Source organism: Nerophis ophidion, linkage group LG20 (genome assembly GCF_033978795.1).
Source record: "Nerophis ophidion isolate RoL-2023_Sa linkage group LG20, RoL_Noph_v1.0, whole genome shotgun sequence".
Classification (NCBI taxonomy): Eukaryota; Metazoa; Chordata; class Actinopteri; order Syngnathiformes; family Syngnathidae; genus Nerophis; species Nerophis ophidion.
The window spans coordinates 46,538,217-46,543,543 of record NC_084630.1 but is presented as its reverse complement, the minus strand read 5'-3'; positions in this window follow the sequence as shown (position 1 = coordinate 46,543,543).

Sequence of the window (5,327 nt, the reverse complement as noted above, 5' to 3'; positions counted from 1 at the left end):
TTAGACTTGATTTGAACACATTCCAAATGGAGGGAAAGGTATATCAAAGCAAACATTTTATTGCTTTGGTCAAACATTCCGATAGTCCACGGCGTGTTTGTCCACTATGTGTTGCACATAATATGTCGATTTGACGCTTCACATATGTAGGATGTTATTTTGAGAGTCTTTTGACTCCGCTGTAGTTGTGAGCACTAGCCACGCCCACTGCAGCACACTATATAACCTCCTCCATTTGGAGCCCAGGCTCATTCCCTCTCCGGCAGTTCATGAGATACCCTCCTGCCCGAGGACACATAGGGAAGCCGTCTCGACCACGGGGTTTCAAGGAAGCACCCTTTACCCACTGGAGAAGGAGAAGAGCTCCAGTGGGCGTGGCCCAGCCAGCCTGACGAGGCCTGAAAGGCCGAAACGCGCGTCGCTGGATATTATCCGCATGTGTTTGTCACTTCATTTAAAGCCCCGATTCGATTTCTTCCAGGGTCCTTGGGGTGGCCATCGTTCGGCTTGGCGTCGCCTGGACAGGTTGTGATGGAGCGAGCACACCCTCCTCTTCTCTCTTTTCTTTTTTTCACACTCTCTCTCTCTCTATCCCTCTCCCTCTCCTCTCCTAAACCTAACCTTTACTCTCTCCTCTCCTAAACCTAACCTTTACTCTCTCTCTCATCTCACTCTCTCTCTCTCTCTCTCACTCACTCTCTCTCTCTCTCTCTCTCTCTCTCTCTCTCTCTCTATCTCACTCTCTCTCTCTCCTAACCCTAACCCCAACCCCAACCACAAACCTGACACGCCAGTGCCTCAGGCCTTGTTTCGGGTGGCGTCCTGCCTGCGGTGATTGTCACTCTGGGTGGCCTGCTCGGTGAGTACAAATCGTTCACAGTGCGGGTGTCGTGACGTTACAACAAGTCGAACTTTTAGACTTGATTTGAACACATTCCAAATGGAGGGAAAGGTATATCAAAGCAAACATTTTATTGCTTTGGTCAAACATTCCGATAGTCCACGGCGTGTTTGTCCACTATGTGTTGCACATAATATGTCGATTTGACGCTTCACATATGTAGGATCTTATTTTGAGAGTCTTTTGACTCCGCTGTAGTTGTGAGCACTAGCCACGCCCACTGCAGCACACTATATAACCTCCTCCATTTGGAGCCCAGGCTCATTCCCTCTCCGGCAGTTCATGAGATACCCTCCTGCCCGAGGACACATAGGGAAGCCGTCTCGACCACGGGGTTTCAAGGAAGCACCCTTTACCCACTGGAGAAGGAGAAGAGCTCCAGTGGGCGTGCCCAGCCAGCCTGACGAGGCCTGAAAGGCCGAAACGCGCGTCGCTGGATATTATCCGCATGTGTTTGTCACTTCATTTAAAGCCCCGATTCGATTTCTTCCAGGGTCCTTGGGGTGGCCATCGTTCGGCTTGGCGTCGCCTGGACAGGTTGTGATGGAGCGAGCACACCCTCCTCTTCTCTCTTTTCTTTTTTTCACACTCTCTCTCTCTCTATCCCTCTCCCTCTCCTCTCCTAAACCTAACCTTTACTCTCTCCTCTCCTAAACCTAACCTTTACTCTCTCTCTCATCTCACTCTCTCTCTCTCTCTCTCACTCACTCTCTCTCTCTCTCTCTCTCTCTCTCTCTCTCTCTCTATCTCACTCTCTCTCTCTCCTAACCCTAACCCCAACCCCAACCACAAACCTGACACGCCAGTGCCTCCGGCCTTGTTTCGGGTGGCGTCCTGCCTGCGGTGATTGTCACTCTGGGTGGCCTGCTCGGTGAGTACAAATCGTTTCACAGTGCGGGTGTCGTGACGTTACAACAAGTCGAACTTTTAGACTTGATTTGAACACATTCCAAATGGAGGGAAAGGTATATCAAAGCAAACATTTTATTGCTTTGGTCAAACATTCCGATAGTCCACGGCGTGTTTGTCCACTATGTGTTGCACATAATATGTCGATTTGACGCTTCACATATGTAGGATCTTATTTTGAGAGTCTTTTGACTCCGCTGTAGTTGTGAGCACTAGCCACGCCCACTGCAGCACACTATATAACCTCCTCCATTTGGAGCCCAGGCTCATTCCCTCTCCGGCAGTTCATGAGATACCCTCCTGCCCGAGGACACATAGGGAAGCCGTCTCGACCACGGGGTTTCAAGGAAGCACCCTTTACCCACTGGAGAAGGAGAAGAGCTCCAGTGGGCGTGGCCCAGCCAGCCTGACGAGGCCTGAAAGGCCGAAACGCGCGTCGCTGGATATTATCCGCATGTGTTTGTCACTTCATTTAAAGCCCCGATTCGATTTCTTCCAGGGTCCTTGGGGTGGCCATCGTTCGGCTTGGCGTCGCCTGGACAGGTTGTGATGGAGCGAGCACACCCTCCTCTTCTCTCTTTTCTTTTTTTCACACTCTCTCTCTCTCTATCCCTCTCCCTCTCCTCTCCTAAACCTAACCTTTACTCTCTCCTCTCCTAAACCTAACCTTTACTCTCTCTCTCATCTCACTCTCTCTCTCTCTCTCTCACTCACTCTCTCTCTCTCTCTCTCTCTCTCTCTCTCTCTCTCTATCTCACTCTCTCTCTCTCCTAACCCTAACCCCAACCCCAACCACAAACCTGACACGCCAGTGCCTCCGGCCTTGTTTCGGGTGGCGTCCTGCCTGCGGTGATTGTCACTCTGGGTGGCCTGCTCGGTGAGTACAAATCGTTTCACAGTGCGGGTGTCGTGACGTTACAACAAGTCGAACTTTTAGACTTGATTTGAACACATTCCAAATGGAGGGAAAGGTATATCAAAGCAAACATTTTATTGCTTTGGTCAAACATTCCGATAGTCCACGGCGTGTTTGTCCACTATGTGTTGCACATAATATGTCGATTTGACGCTTCACATATGTAGGATCTTATTTTGAGAGTCTTTTGACTCCGCTGTAGTTGTGAGCACTAGCCACGCCCACTGCAGCACACTATATAACCTCCTCCATTTGGAGCCCAGGCTCATTCCCTCTCCGGCAGTTCATGAGATACCCTCCTGCCCGAGGACACATAGGGAAGCCGTCTCGACCACGGGGTTTCAAGGAAGCACCCTTTACCCACTGGAGAAGGAGAAGAGCTCCAGTGGGCGTGGCCCAGCCAGCCTGACGAGGCCTGAAAGGCCGAAACGCGCGTCGCTGGATATTATCCGCATGTGTTTGTCACTTCATTTAAAGCCCCGATTCGATTTCTTCCAGGGTCCTTGGGGTGGCCATCGTTCGGCTTGGCGTCGCCTGGACAGGTTGTGATGGAGCGAGCACACCCTCCTCTTCTCTCTTTTCTTTTTTTCACACTCTCTCTCTCTCTATCCCTCTCCCTCTCCTCTCCTAAACCTAACCTTTACTCTCTCCTCTCCTAAACCTAACCTTTACTCTCTCTCTCATCTCACTCTCTCTCTCTCTCTCTCACTCACTCTCTCTCTCTCTCTCTCTCTCTCTCTCTCTCTCTCTATCTCACTCTCTCTCTCTCCTAACCCTAACCCCAACCCCAACCACAAACCTGACACGCCAGTGCCTCCGGCCTTGTTTCGGGTGGCGTCCTGCCTGCGGTGATTGTCACTCTGGGTGGCCTGCTCGGTGAGTACAAATCGTTTCACAGTGCGGGTGTCGTGACGTTACAACAAGTCGAACTTTTAGACTTGATTTGAACACATTCCAAATGGAGGGAAAGGTATATCAAAGCAAACATTTTATTGCTTTGGTCAAACATTCCGATAGTCCACGGCGTGTTTGTCCACTATGTGTTGCACATAATATGTCGATTTGACGCTTCACATATGTAGGATCTTATTTTGAGAGTCTTTTGACTCCGCTGTAGTTGTGAGCACTAGCCACGCCCACTGCAGCACACTATATAACCTCCTCCATTTGGAGCCCAGGCTCATTCCCTCTCCGGCAGTTCATGAGATACCCTCCTGCCCGAGGACACATAGGGAAGCCGTCTCGACCACGGGGTTTCAAGGAAGCACCCTTTACCCACTGGAGAAGGAGAAGAGCTCCAGTGGGCGTGGCCCAGCCAGCCTGACGAGGCCTGAAAGGCCGAAACGCGCGTCGCTGGATATTATCCGCATGTGTTTGTCACTTCATTTAAAGCCCCGATTCGATTTCTTCCAGGGTCCTTGGGGTGGCCATCGTTCGGCTTGGCGTCGCCTGGACAGGTTGTGATGGAGCGAGCACACCCTCCTCTTCTCTCTTTTCTTTTTTTCACACTCTCTCTCTCTCTATCCCTCTCCCTCTCCTCTCCTAAACCTAACCTTTACTCTCTCCTCTCCTAAACCTAACCTTTACTCTCTCTCTCATCTCACTCTCTCTCTCTCTCTCTCACTCACTCTCTCTCTCTCTCTCTCTCTCTCTCTCTCTCTCTCTATCTCACTCTCTCTCTCTCCTAACCCTAACCCCAACCCCAACCACAAACCTAACCCTAACCCTAACCCTGTTTTCCGCCCTGAGGAAGAGGGGGTATTCTAGAACCTTCCTCAGGAGACAATTCAGGTGTTTCCTGGACCCGAAGAAGCCTCCCCTTGGTACACATATGATCCCCTTCATTACCACTTTTTCACCGGCAGCGACACATATCGCTAGAAAAGTGAAGGAAAATTTCAGGACCTTCGTGGAGAAGAGTGAACGACTGAAAGAATATTACCTGGTGTCGGCGTTCCGCAAAAATCCTAGCTTGGGTGAGTTGCTGATCAGGGCCCGAGTCAGTCCCCCCGGGAATCCGCCCTTAACCAGGAGCAACATTCCCCTACAGCACATCCCCTGGCTTTTGAACCGCCACAGCGGTAAAGTCTTCCGGCCGCTGTGCAGAGGACACAAACATTCAAAAAACTGCATCTATGTCATCCTCTGCCAGCGATGTCATGCCATGTATGTTGGTGAGACGGGTAACACCATCGCCACCCGGTTTCACCAACATAAGTACAACATCATCCGACAGAAGAACACTACCACCTACCTGGTACAACATTTTATCCGGCACGGGTGGACTTCTGTTCGGGTGTGCGTTGTGCAGACCAACGCGAGATGGAGTGTGGCCCAACGGAAGCGTGCCGAACGCCTGTGGATCACAAAGTTGGGGACCAAACATCCGGGGGGGCCTCAATGAGGCGTGAGTGCGAGCCCGCTGGGCCATAGACGGACCGTGCACACCCCTCTTATATTCTTTTTTACACTCTTTTATCGCCCTTCCCCCACCCCTTACCCTAACCCTAACCACTCTCCTTTTTCACTCCTAAAACCTACCCATCTCTCTTTTCTTTATACCTAACACCTACCCATCTCTCCTTCTCTTTATACCTAACC